The 15,227-nt window shown below is 39.4% G+C and overlaps 1 protein-coding gene across 2 annotated transcripts in view; it reads right to left on the bottom strand.

Annotated features, from left to right (window-relative positions):
* rasgrp2 (RAS guanyl releasing protein 2 (calcium and DAG-regulated)) overlaps positions 1-15,227 on the bottom strand; it is a 49,974-nt gene that overhangs the window by 25,573 nt on the left and 9,174 nt on the right. Inside the window, exon 1 of one of the 2 annotated variants that reach the window (XM_004913516.3) lies at positions 11,625-11,690. The exons of the other annotated variant lie outside the window; for it this stretch is intronic. The gene's annotated coding sequence lies outside the window, so the exon portion shown is untranslated. Of the gene's footprint in view, positions 1-11,624; positions 11,691-15,227 lie in introns of those variants that run through there. 2 annotated transcript variants of the gene reach the window in all.

Raw genomic sequence — 15,227 nt, 5'->3', positions numbered from 1 at the left:
GCTCTTTTATTTTCAGACACATCTGACTGATCACAGTATCATAGGCCACATCCACACTATAGTACTACTATAGTACCTAAAATACACACCAGCCTAAGAATAATCAATACTGGAATATTGTGCAATTTAACTCATACAGCTAACTGAGATATGCAGGATGACATGTTCCCCATAGAGATTATTTATTTATTGTATAGATCACTATGATCTGTAACACTTCATGTTGTACTGTGCATCTCAATCAACATTCTAGGGGGATAAGAGCACTAATGGGATCAAAAGTATACCCTTCTGTGCAGGGTCTGGCTGCACTGTGTATATCGCACCAGATAAAGTTGAAATTTTTTGGATTTTGCCCCCTTTCTTGCAGGTAGTGAACAACCTCTTGTGAGTATGGTTGTAATAGTTAAACTATCTTTAAATAAGGAGCTCCACATACCTCAGGTCTGGCAGTGGGCAAAGCATTGGTTAAGGCTCCTTACACAGGATGGTACACTTTTAAGTGTAAGTTTAGGAGGGTATAGAAGGCAATTTACAATCATTAACAAATATGTTTTGATGCCAGTGGTTTCTTAACCAGATATTAGCTATTTATTAATTAAACAGGAAGAACACACTTTAATGATAAACAGTATGCAGTATATTAATCAGTATAGTAAGGATCAATATTCCAAGCATATGTGCAGTGTCTCTCACTCTCTAGGCACTCCTATGGCACTACCACTATTACTATCTCTGTGTTCTCTGCACTGGTGGTACTGCCAATTGATAACCCAGTAATCTTTGTTGGAGAAAAAGCTATCTGGTTCTTATTTCATTCATGTCTTCCCTGCATTGATGGTACAGGTATCGGACCCCTTATCCGGAAACCCATTATCCAGAAAGTTCCGAATTACGGAAAGGCCATCTCTCATAGACTCAATTTTAATTAAATGATTCTCATTTTTGAAAAGTATTCCTTTATTCTCTGTAATAATAAAACAGAACCTTGTACTTGATCCCAACTAAGATATACCGTATATACTCGAGTATAAGCCGATCCGAATATAAGCCGAGGTACCTAATTTTACCTAAGAAAACTGGAAAAGCTTATTGACTCGAGTATAAGCCAAGCGTGGGAAATTATTTTACTATGGGGCTAGGTTAAATACATAAACAGCATGGAGTTGGAGAGAGAAAAGTTTGCCTCATAGTTTTTATTGTTTAACCTTTTATTATTATTTTTTTTTTTAACTGTCAGTTTGGGAAGGCTAAGAAAGCTGCCATACTGAGTATCAATCCGCACATCACTACCTCTCATATAATATCACACAGTACATATTCACTGCCAGTCTTACTGTCCACTACCATTTTCCTTTCACTTCATAAGGAAATGCTTGGCAGAATAACAGATTGAAATTTGCAACATCACATAACAAGAAGACATTAACAAAGATTTGGGAAGCCCTGCCATTTGGGAAGTACTTGCCATAATGTTGTGCATCTCCTGTACGCGCTCCCATCCTGCTGTCTTTGCTCCTCTGCGTGCGCTCCCAGCGTTTAATCGTGCGCTTTAATCCTACGCTGTGTGCGCTCCCTTGGTATCAGTGATTCATTCCAACGAGCGTGCTTCAATCTAACTCAGGTCCCTTTCGATGCAGACGCGTATGCACGTACGCAAGCAAACACGCACGTTTGCAAACGCGCGTGCGTGCTGATGGCTGTTTCTAGGTTTCAGCAGACGCGTGCGTGTTTGCTTGCGTACGTGCATACGCGTCTGCATCGAAAGGGACCTGAGTTAGATTGAAGCACGCTCGTTGGAATGAATCACTGATACCAAGGGAGCGCACACAGCGTAGGATTGAAGCGCACGATTAAACGCTGGGAGCGCACGCAGAGGAGCGAAGACAGCAGGATGGGAGCGCGTACAGGAGATGCACAGCATTATGGCAAGTACTTCCCAAATGTCAGGGCTTCCCAAATATATATACTCGAGTATAAGCCGAGGGTGAATTTTTCAGCACATTTTTGGTGCTAAAAAACTCGGCTTATACTCGAGTATATACGGTAATTAATCCTTATTGGAGTCAAAACGATCCTATTGGGTTTATTTAATGTTTAAATAATTTTTTTAATAGACTTGAGGTAGGAGATCCGAATTACAGAAAGACCCCTTATCCGGAAAACCACAGGTCCCAAGCATTCTGAATAATAGGTCCCATACCTGTACTACCAACTGATAATCCAACAATATTTGTTGGGGCAAAAGTTATCTATCTAACTGCCTCTTGCTTTTAGATCGAGTCAGCTTAGCACTTTGCCCTGCACTGGTCAAACCTTATTTATAAGGTACACATACTGGATCATAGGCCTACTTGGCCTGGCTTTTACACAAATCCACCTTAGAGCAGGTAATGTTGGTTCATGAGCCTTTATAAGCAGACTTTTTTCTCTTAACTGTCTGATGTCTGCCCAGAACATTCTACTCCTACTTGAACTACTGGAGTAAAGGAACTGATGGTGAAACCCAATTTTTAAAGGATCCCTGCTTTTTCTGTTTATAGTGACAACTTTTTCAGAGGGCTTGTGGCCAATTTCTTCTAATTACTTTGTTATTTACTACGTTAGGAATCATCTGTATCCTCTTCTCCTGCTTCTATTTCTGGTACTGCACCTGTTTCTATCCAGCCTAGTCCAGCAGTGCCAATGTATTAAACTTTTGCTTCTCCTGTGCCTTCATCTAAGTTTTCAGCTGTTAATTTTCCTGAGGCTGTCTTCCAATCTTCTGTTCCTGTGTTCCTTCCAAGCTGGGCTGGGCAAAGGACGCATGTATCGATTTTGATATTAACATAGTGTGCCTTAGTGGTTTATATGTAGGCCACTCCCCTGTGGGGGAAAGGGGTGGGTCCTGCTCTTTGGCTACATCTGTTGACTCAGGTGGAAGTTCCACCAAGCCTGGCATCAACAAGGCCCCAGTAAAGCCATCTACCCTAGAGGCTACGTCTAGCTCTAGTGAAGTCAGGCAACAAGGACCCCGTGAATGAGGAGTAGTAAGAGTTAGGATAATATTTGTAAAAGCACTTTCTAGGAAAGTGAGATAGTGAGACTAGTTAGAAAGAGCAGTTTATGGCACCAGCCAGGAGAGACTAGCTGGAAGTACTCTTCCTTACAGGCATTGTAGCTTTAGAGTAAGACCATGGTTTAGATGCAGGTATAAGGTCAGTTCCTATCCCTGATCCATAGTTGGCTGTGAGGGATTCTTGGCTGCTAAGGTATACATCCTATTAGTTTTCCCAAGTATTGTGTTAACCCTGTGGATCATTTGTCTTGGACAAATAAACAAGTTGAGTTCTGTTTTACTGCAAAAGAACCTTCTGGCGCCCATTCTTTTATTTACTTTGCACACAGCATAAGTGAGTTGTAGTTTCAACAAACCCCTAAAGGTATTTTCATATAGTGAAAGCCCATCTTGTGTGTTAGAGTCCTATGTACCCCATGCTCTAAAGCCTATCTAGCTGTCATTGCCTGTGTTCACAGCCAAATAGGGGTTACAGTAAGAATGGCCCATAACTTTGCTTTCTATCCTATTCCTATTCATCCTATGTGAGAATGAATTTAGAGCATATGTCTAAAGTGTTAGTCTGGGAGATTTAATTTGCCCTGGCTCTAAGGCTTGAGTCCCAGGCTCCTCATCTTCCTTCTTTGCCAGCTGCTTAGCCCCCCTGCCTCTCTCTACTCTGAGAGGCTGCCTTAGCCTTTATCAACTCCTTTGCCAATTTAGCAGTTTGCTGTTACCGGTGAAGTTCTGCAAACTCTTAAAGAAGACATATTGTGTGGAAAAACAACAATTTTATTAAAAATGTATGCAACAACCATACTAGTCCTGCCCATCTGTTCCACTGCTGCCTCCTTTCCCTAGCTGTGCAGGGGAGCCGGTAGCATTTGGCACACTGTGTTGTAGCAGCTAGGCTTGCTTGTATGTCTCCTTTTAAAAGTGGTATCCAAGCATCCATATAGTTGGTTCTACCTGACATTTAAGTGCATGATGTCTCCAATGCTCTGGTCTCTGGGCTTGTGGACCTTGTTGCCCTTGTCCCTGGGCCTGAGGACCTCTCTGCCCTGGCCTCCATGCCTGAGGACCATTCTGGTCTTTATGCTTAAGGACAATATGTCCTGGCAAAAAAGGGAAAGATATGTTCTCTAATGGCAATTTTAAACCTTTAAGCGGGGGTGCATTAGGGTTTGACCACAAAATGCATTCAGACAAAGACAAGTCTGCACTTACCCATTATCAATATATCAAGTCCTAATATATAACAACATTTTGTGCAACAACTGGATTCCATACATTGCAAATTTTCCTTAAAGGAAAACTATACCACTAAAATAAATATTTGATCCACCATTTAGTAATGGGCTGTGGGCTCTCTAAGAAATCACATGACCAAAAATTATACAGCTTTTACTGTAACAGGAGGTAGTGTGGAAGCAAGTCAGAACTCCATTCATTGGCCTATGTGGCCTAGCATGTATGTGTGCCTTGGCTTGTTTGTGTGCACTGTGAATCCTATGATCCCAGGAGCGGCCCTTAATTCTTAAAATGGCAATTTTCTTTTTAGGATTACCCAGTAGCACATACTACTAAAAAGGTATATTTTTTTGAAAATGGTTTATTTAGATGAGGCAGAGTTTTACATATGAGCTTATTTATGGGACATATTTTTATGGAGACCTACATCTCTGAACTACCAGTGGAAGTGGTCTCCTTGCTCTGGCTCCTGTATATTGAAAAACTGCTCACAATTATATTTCCTTCTATTATGCAAAAAGCCATTTTTGGTTAGGGAACCCATTTAAGATCCTCCATCTACCATTATATTTGTAATTAATACCAATATGGACAGCCCAGTCATACCCTCCCCTCCCAATAATTTATCTGCCTGATCAACCAGCAGTCTTAACAACAGATTACCCCATCTGCATATCTAATAATTGAGTCCCCTATAAGCACAATCTACTAAGACCCAGCACTGGTCTGGACCTGTTTGCACAGTCACATATCTAAATGTACATTAACTAAAACAATTATAGGGCAACATTTACACCAACCAGAACACTCAAAGAGACCATTCTATACATAATCATGCATACAGACCAACAGTAAATCCAATTTCATAGGCTTCAGCACCAACATATATCTACATTTACACATGATACACATTCATAAAGTCACACAAATCAGCACACAAAGAGACCTATAATTGCACAATTACTTACACTGATACAGACAGAAAGTCTCTCTATGCTGAATATATTGCTTCTTCAGCACTGATGACCATGTGATGATTTGTTCCCCCTGGGCTTGTTTTCACAGGCAGTTGGTATACAAAATCATCAGCAACTCCAGCTAAGGAAATATATTTCATTCGGTTTATTTGCTCTGACTGTGAACTGAAAATGTTCCTAACAAATCAAAAGAGATTAGGGCTCAATTATGATCATAGGACAAGGATTTATGAGATAACGTAGATAACACAGAATGCCTATGTTACATGTGTAAAGCTGGCCATACATGCATCGATGATATTGTACAAAACCTTGTTTCTTACGATACGATATTCAGTGCGTGTATGGTGACTCGGTGAGGCGTCTGATATCGAAAAATGCTGCGGATATCGGTCTGGCGGGTTAAAAGATTTTGATAGGGCTCCATTGAAGTGCCTGAGCAAAATCTACCTTCAGGGCTGAATCAGCAGAATTCCTATTGTCTCTACCAACATATCTGACGATTCAGCCCTGAACGTCTGTGGAGGGTGGGAATGATCTTTCGTGCGAAAGATCGAAAATCGCCATGTGCGCGGCCACCTTAACACAGAATGCAGAATGTAAAGACTTTACAATTCTTGTAAACTATATATTTATATATGCAGCTCAGCTAGCACCTCCTGGTACAGGAGGGTGACACTTAGGAAGGATGAGGGCATCCTCAGGCTCACCATTCAGGACACACAAAACTGCCAACAGATACAGTGGATATAAAAATTCTACACACTGGGGATGTAGCTGTGTTCAGAATTAAGCAATAACATTCAAAATCATGTTAAATAGGAGTCAGCATACACCTGCCATCATTTACAGTGCCTCTAACCCCAAATAAAGTTCAGCTGCTCTAGTTGGTCTTTCCTGACATTTTTTTAGTTGCATCCCACAGCAAAAGCCATGGTTCACAGAGAGCTTCCAAAGCATCAGAGGGATCTCATTGTTAAAATATATCAGTCAGGAGAAGGGTACAAAAGAATTTCCAAGGCATTAGATATACCATGGAACACAGTGAAGACAGTCATCATCAAGTGGAGAAAATATGGCACAACAGTGACATTACCAAGAACTGGACGTCCCTCCAAAATTGATGAAAAGACGAGAAGAAAACTGGTCAGGGAGGCTACCAAGAGGCCTACAGCAACATTAAAGGAGCTGCAGAATATCTGGCAAGTACTGGCTGTGTGGTACATGTGACAACAATCTCCCATATTCTTCATATGTTTGGGCTATGGGGTAGAGTGGCAAGGGGAAAGCCTTTTCTTACGAAGAAAAACATCCAAGCCAGGCTACATTTTGCAAAAACACATCTGAAGTCTCCCAAAAGCATGTGGAAAAAAGGTGTTATGGTCTGATGAAACCAAGGTTGAACTTTTTGGCCATAATTCCAAAAAATTTGTTTTGTGCAAAAACAATACTGCACATCACCAAAAGAACACCATACCCACAGTGAAGCATGGTGGTGGCAGCATCATGCTTTGGGGCTGTTTTTCTTCAGCTGGAACTGGGGCCTTAGTTAAGATAGAGGGAATTATGGACAGTTCCAAATACCAATCAATATTGGCACAAAACCTTCAGGCTTCTGATAGAAAGCTGAACATGAGGAGGAACTTCATCTTTCAGCATGACAACGACCCAAAGCATACATCCAAACCAACAAAGAAATGGCTTCACTGGAAGAAGATTAAAGTTTTGGAATTGTTCCTAAAACTCACTCCCCCCACCCTTAGGAATGTATAATCTGAGCTATAATAACTAGAGCTATACAGCAGAGCAGGAAGCTATGAAGACCAAGCTAAAATGACAGCTGCAATCTTGAACAAACAGAGAAAGCTTCTAGGGCTCTTTACTCAGGTATGGTAATGCTTTCTGCAGAATAAATAAAGTGTTCTAGGTGGCACTAATGTGGCAAATCTATTGACAGTAAAATGCCAAAATGACTTTCCTTCTCCTTTAAAGCAAATATAAACTTTTCTAAACAAATTAATATGAAATGTCTCAAAATGTCTTCTAATGCACTTTTTATTTACATGAATTATTGTTTATACTTTACAAGATATTAACAGTTTTTAAACTGCAAATATAATACATTTGGCCCAACAGGGCCATCTGATGGTCATTTTGGCTGAGCAGCTAAAGTTGGAAAGAGATTCTGTTATAAAAAGGTGTTGTAATGTTGCTCTGCTTAGAACTAACCTGGGGAAGGTCAGATGACTCTTTTTTACTTACTCACTTTGTTTTATAAGCAGGACAAACTCACAACAAAACAACAACAAAATATTTTTAATTATTAAACATATACCAAAAACAAGGTTTGCTGGATTGCACATATATACATATATATCTTGAACAAGTTAAGTTCCAAAATGTATTCTGCACTGTACTTATACTAATATTATATTGAAATAAAGATCTTTACACAGCACAATGAAATATTTGCTGACTAATCCCTGACGGACAAGATTCACTTCTCTTTTTGCTTTCACAGAGGAGAAATTTATTCACCGCAATTTATTTGTGTAGACTGAGTGACTCAGTGGACCAAGCTACCAGGCTGGGACAATAACGCTTCATTCAGTGAATTTAACTATATTCATTTGGCATTACAAAATAGGCAAACTCACATCCGCAACACTCAACACTGCTCCAATGGGTGCACACTGTAGTATACAGATGGCAAAATGATACCACAAATTGCTTTATATTGTGATTACATTATGAATAAAAATGAACGAATAGTATAACATAGAAAAGCAGTAATGACAAACTGATGCTGATAACCTTTAGATCACAAAAGACACACCTTATTGACAACAGGCGGAAAAAGCAGCAACCAGGAAGTATGTCAATGCAAAAGTGTATCCTTAATATGGAAATATAGCTCTATAACTCTATAAGCATAGTGGCAATAATTTATTAAGTTAAATAAACAAAAAAAAAAACAAAAAAAACACACCTTTTTTGGTGGGTAAAGGAAGTTTAAGAATATCAAATGGTAATTTAACTGAAACGCAATGGCTTTAGCACATACAGTCCTAGGCTTGATGATTCTAATCACCCACCAGCAGCATGCACACTGGAAGCAAGGTCCAGTTAGACTTCCAGTGTGTATGCTCCTCACTACCACAAGTGATGTAGCAAAATATGGAAACCACCAACTTCACTGTGCAGCTCTACACTTGGCCATAAGGTATGGGGGAAATATTAAGTTTCACGCAGTGGGGTTTATGCAGTTGGGGAGGGGGCAATGTACTATGAAGGGGAAAAAACTTTGGAGGGTTTTACTTCCCCTTTAAGTCGAGAGCACATTGTTCATGGACACCAAACAAGCTCCTCAAATACAGAGGGTTGGAGACTGCTCTGTTTGGCCATGTCACTACCAGTTATTGGTTCTGTAGTGGTGATTGGCAAGCAGGGGCATGCAAACATGTCAAACATGGATCGGCTACCAGTGCACATATTCCTGATTGCTGTAGAACCAGAATGGATGTGGCCAAACCCCATGGACCAAACAGCTAAAAATGCTAAAGGGAAGTTAGTTCCCTCTTTAAAGCAAATTAGATAATGACACTATGTAATATAAAGAGTGTATGCTCTTTATACAGGTATGGGATCTGTTATCCAGAATGCTCTGGACCTGAGGTTTTTTTCAGATAAGGGATCTTTCCATAATTTGGATCTCCATAACCTAAGTCTACTAAAAAAATCATTTAAACATTACCTAAATCCAAAAGGATTGTTTTGTCACCAATGTGGATTCATACAGTTTAGTTTCCATAGAGTACAAGGTGCAGTTTTATTATTACAGAGAAAAAATGAAATTATTTAAAAAAAATAGAATTATTTGTTTATAATGGAGATGGCATTTCCATAATTTTGAACTTTCTGGATAACAGGTTTCTGAATAATGGATCCCGTACCTGTAAAAGTACAATTCTTATTCCAAACACATTTTATCCTATAAGCAAAACATACAAGTACCCAAAATAAACTGATATATTGTTTCATCAGACATGTCCATTCTAATTAAAAGAAAGGATGTACCATAAATATTCTGTTTTTTAACAGTGAGATCTGTAAAGTTGTGGAATTCTTTCCCTAAATCATACTGGCAGATACATTAGATATACTTCAAGATGAGGTTGGATGGCTTTTAAGAAAGTGAGAAAACACAGGGTTATTAAAAATACAAGTACAGACCAGTGCACAGACTGGTCCGATTGCCATCTTAGTCAGGAAGTAATTTTTCCCCATCTGAGGCAAATTAGAGAGGCTTTAGAAGAGTTTTTTTTACCTCCCTTTATATCAGGAGTCCCCAACCTTTTTTGTTACCAGTGGGCATGAAAAAAATGTTCCTAGGGGTGTCCAATAAGGGCTGTAATTGGTTATATCATAGCCCAGTGTGCAATGAAACACTACAGGAGGTTCTCTTTGGCAGTACACTTAGGGGCTTATTTATTATGCTTTGTAAAATGAAATTCACCGAAAAAAACAGTGTAAAAAGCTGTGTAAAATAAATGGAGAACACCAGATTTGACGCCTATATTTAACATTTAACAAGTTCTGGCGTAAGAAAAACAGCGTAAAAAAATTACGCTGATTTTACTTTTTTTTTTTTATTCGGCGAAGCCTGGTAATGTGTGACGTATTTTGTCACTGCATAATTAATCTGCCCCATAGTCTTTTTGCCTCCAAGTTCAAAAATGACCACCATCAAAAAATTTTTGCTGAGCAACATGTTGCGTATAAGCCAGTGCAGTGCAGTGTTAGGAAACACTGCACTAGATCAACTAACAGTTTGACAGGTTTAATAAAAGACATAAGGGCTCTGGCACACGGGGGAGATTAGTCGCCCGCGAGTCTTTTCCAGCGATTTAGGGAAATCGCGCCGCCGCGTGTGCCATCCCGCCGGCGACTTACATGTTCGCCGGCGGGATGGCGGGTCATGGCAACTCGGGGAGATTAGTCGCCCGCGAACAGGGAGTTTTGTCGCGGGCGACTAATCTCCGCCATGTGCCAGAGCCCTAAAAGGGGCCTGTGTCTCTTTCATCCTAACTTACTATGTTACTAATTATGTGCTTTTTAGATAACAGGTTTCTAGATAAGGGATCCCATACCTGTACATTACTGAACAAAAGTGTGCCCTGCCTGTGGAAAAGGTGCAGTGCCAGCAGCTTGGGTGGAGCAGTACCAGCAGCTTGGGTGGAGCTGTTCTAATGTAGAGTGATGCAGAGAAATATGACCTCTTAGAGTCTCACCAATACAGATTAAGCTTCATTTAAGAAAATGCATGATTACCAGATGTGTAATGTTCTTTAACTGCACCTCTCCTTGTAAGGAGGTTAACAAATTGGCCTCTTAATCACATTGCCACACTAGGAACAAATTAAACAGAGATATGCACAGTGCATTTTAGGTGTCAAAATAGTCTGTCACTAACTAAATAATCTCTTATATTATATGGATATCTGTACGCTGACATAAGAGGCTTTAGGAAGCCTGGTATGTCTGGTAAACCTGGTATGTCTGAAAAATATTCTTGGCATATAGATGGTAAGTATGATCAAAACGTATAAAAATGACTTGTATATATTTGAGTGAAATGATGTTTGTGCTACTGGCTCTGAACAATTCACACACAGTTTATACAGTATATATATGAGGAGGACTTGCACTTACAGATGAAATTATAAGTAATATAGACGGCAAAGCAAAGCACATGACCTAATTACATATTTTATACTTATCTGCAAACTGAGCTTGATTAGTAAATCCTATTCCCATCTATCTTTAGGCACATATTTATCAAAGGGTGGGAAAACAGCTCACCATTTTACTCCAGAGGGAAATGGCATGGTTCTTTATTCACCTAAACAGGATGTTTAGAAATATAGCTAGCGCTATAGAAATAAATGATAATGATAATGTTTAGGTACATATACAAGTACTCTGAGAACTCAGAAGTTCCTCTCTAGTGAAGAGTGTCGAACTCTGTTTTCATTTTGATAAATATGCCCCGCAATGAAAGGGCAGTTAGTGCATTTACTTACTGTATTTACAGTTACTGCACTTTCTCCCTTGACTGTAATCTACCCAGTTCTATTCTTTCCATCATCATTTATTTCCATAGCACCAGCAAGTTATGCATTATAATAAACAAGGGCTGTACAATAAATGAACAAACTAGGGTTACATGTACAAAAACTGGCACATGATTCATAGCTACAAATTAAACAGATCCCCAATTCAATGCAAGTACAGTACAGTAATTACACTGCATTATGACACTGAGACACCATGGTATAACAGAGCAATGTTTTCCCTACCTCTGTCTTGCAGTTGTGACAAAACACTGCTCCTCCCTACAACTTTTCCGCCGTGAATGCAAACTCCCCCCACCCTACACACATTCTGTTACACTTCCTCACTATACATCTGGCCAGGAAACCAAGCAACTGATAACATGCATGTTGCTTTTAACCCTAACACAATAACAATATCCTCTGTTATGCATGCATCATCCTCTGCACACAATGTGCTATCATTCCAAATCCTCTCCCAGCCTGCAACCCTTGTGGGTCATTTACTGATATTGCACAATTTTCCTCTGCACAGAGCCAATATATTACTGTCACTTACGATCTACCTAAACTAACATTCCCTTTGGCTTTATTTTACTACCCATACAGACATATCATGAGGCTGTAGCGTGCAAGGCCATTGCATGGCTGCACCCCATATTTGCAAATATGGAAATAAAATATGGAAGCTGACAACTTTACTGCACAGTTCTACACTTGGGTATCAAGTATGGGAAATATATTGTGTTTCATGCAGTGTGGTTTATGCTATAGGGAAGGGCATGGGGCCGAGAAGGGAAAAAAGTGGGAGCACAAAGTGTGCCCAGTAGCAGTAACCCATAGTAATAGTAACCCATAATACTTCTGGTTATCAATCACTATGCTAGAACAGCAAAGGATGTGGGACAGCACCACGTACTGTGCTTTGGCCGTAACAGCTAAAAATGCTAGAGGGAAATTTACTTCCCCTTGAAAGCTAATTGGACTATGTTAATAGGTATTATAAAAAGCATAGTAATAAAGACAAGTTTTATTCCACACACATTTTATGATATCCTATAAGTAAAATAAACAGGTATGGGACCTATTATCCAGAATGCTCGGGACCTGGGGTTTTCCGTATAATGGATCTTTCCGTAATTTGGATCTCCATAACTTTAGTCTAGCTAAAAAATCATTTAAATATTGAATAAACCCAATAGGATTGTTTTGGCTCCAGAAAGGATGAATTATATCTTAGTTGGGATCAAGTACAAGGTACTGTTTTATTATTACAGAGAAAAAGGAAATCATTTTCAAAAATTAGAATTATTTGCTTATAATGGAGTCTATGGGAGACGGCCTTTCCGTAATTCCAAACTTTATGGATACCGGGTTTCCACATAACGGATCCTATACCTGTACTAAAGTGCTCAAATTAAACTTATATAGTTCATAATCCTGATTTAATCTTTTTAGGGCTAGTGATTGTGTATGTATTTGCTAAAGGTTTCTTTACAGCCACCTTACATAGTTACATAGTTACATAGGGTTGAAAAAAGACCAGTGTCCATCAAGTTCAACCCATCCAAGTAAACCCAGCACACACAACCCACACCTACCAATCTATACACTCACATACATAAACTATAAATACAACCACTAATACTAACTGTAGATATTAGTGTCACAATAGCCTTGGATATTCTGATTGTTCAAGAACTCATCCAGGCCCCTCTTAAAGGCATTAACGGAAGCAGTTACTGGTAAGGAATCTGTTGCCTGAAATTGTATGTAATATTCACGGCTGTACTTCAATATGGCTGGGATTCCAACTTAAGCAAAAAAAAAAGTAAAAGCCTGCAACATCATTGCAAAGATTTGTCTTGTGTCTGCTGCTTCTACAGATTGCTGCACCATTTGGCCAGCAGGGCATGAAAGACCTCTCCATATGGCAATGTATTAGAGGGTCTTTGATAAACCCTTACTACAAAATTCACTTTTATAAATACAACGCTACCTTCCAGTGCAGGATAACTAAGGTTAAGCCCCTTTTCTCTGGAACAGTTTTAACCTATGGGGTATTCTCTTCTAAGTATTCAGGAAACTCAAAAGTGAAAGTTGGATTCCTTCCCAGGATTCCTGCTGTATGGCAGATGCTGGTTAATGCTTCAACATATTTTTTTTCCACTGCCAACAGAACTTCAGTTGCAATCCATCAGTGCCTGCAGCAGTCCTTGTTGACAGTGACCTCAATACTTTACATCATCCAAGATATCTTAAATGATCTCTGCTTCAGTTTATTGTAACTGTACATTTTTTGGAAATCATAAAGTAATCTTTTAAAATTAGATAAGATCTCTGTGGCAGTTTTGTATATGTAAACTTGATTATAACTTAGCTTCTCTAAGGGTTTATACAGAGTGGGGTTGGTACATTAATAGAACAAGTTGGGGCATATTTCATTCACTTCATTCACAGACGAATAGTCTGCACGGTGGAAAAATATGTGACAAAGTACAAGATAAGTTCCCACAAACCATAATGTACTTATTATAAATCTTTCCTGTTCATCAATGGTGAAACTATAATTGTGAAGCCAAGTGAACACCAAGTAATGCATTTCTTATAAGTAGTGATGAGTGAAATTTTTCTCCAGACATGGATTCACAGCGTTTTCTGCATTTCGCCATTGGTGGATTTTCTTAGCAAAATGGGTGTAAAATTACCACAGAAAAGTTGTCGTTCGCGTCCAAAAAATGACGAGCGGCAAAAAAATTATGGCACACGGCAAAAAAATTACACATGCTGCAGTTTTTTTTGGCGTACGACATTTTCCATGTTTTGCTAATTTTCCGCCGTTTCGTCAATTTTTTGGCAAACTGAAATGGGACAGATTCGTTTATCACTACTTGACGAACAGCTTGTAAATTAACCAAGGGTCTATTGTTGTGGTGCATCTTTTGCTTTGAGTACAATAAGAATACAGGTATGAGACCTGAAATCCAGAATGCTTAGGACCTGACATTTTCCCGACACAGCATCTTTCCTTAATCTCGATCACCATATTTAAAGTGAAACTGACAGCCAATTAAAAACATTTTTTTACACCTGCTGTTGTGTTTTAATTTGTATCAGCTTTAAATTCCTTATAAACTAAATCTGCAAAGTTTTTTCACTTCATAATTATGGTAGCACAAATTACAGACCCACGAAGCAGCCATGTTTGTTCCCTTCTTCCAGTTTTTTATTTAAATGCCTCCCAAGTGAATAAATATGCCCAATCACAAATCTGCAACACCCCTTATGCTTTCAGCCGGTGTGTGACAAAAGCTCAGCTCCGTTGTCTATGTGTAATGGGGGGGGGGGGGGGAGAGCCCTTAGAAGCAGACAGGCACTGGAGAGCTTAAGCTGGCCTGCTATTTAATTTGTCGTGGGAAGAGCAGAGAGGGAACACAGCCCTTTGAAGTAGGCCGGCAATGGAAAGATCAAGCCTGCCTGCTATCTAGTTCACAATGCCATGCGATGCTATGCAAGGGGGGGGGGTACTCTTTGAAGCTAACAGCAAGCTGAATCCTCCCAGTTTATGACGTAGTCCTTTTGACAGTTTGAAAAGCTACAGTCGGGCTGCCAGACAGTCGGGTTCAGGATCTTCAGTAAGATTTATGTAGAGAAACAGGAATTTTAGGAAAAAACAGTCAAAATGACATATAGGTAGGTTTGGAAGTAGGTTCATATTTTTAAAATAATTTTTTTGGTGTTCGTATCACTTTAATGGGCATATTTATGACTGCTTGAGCCTTTCGGCCTTAGCAATCATAAAGGAAAGCCTGCTGAACATTTTGTTGTTTAATGGGATTCTGTCATGAT

This window comes from Xenopus tropicalis, chromosome 4 (assembly GCF_000004195.4).
Source record: "Xenopus tropicalis strain Nigerian chromosome 4, UCB_Xtro_10.0, whole genome shotgun sequence".
Lineage (NCBI taxonomy): Eukaryota > Metazoa > Chordata > Amphibia > Anura > Pipidae > Xenopus > Xenopus tropicalis.
Note: the sequence above shows the minus strand (reverse complement) of the source record. Positions and strands in the feature narration are given on the sequence as shown.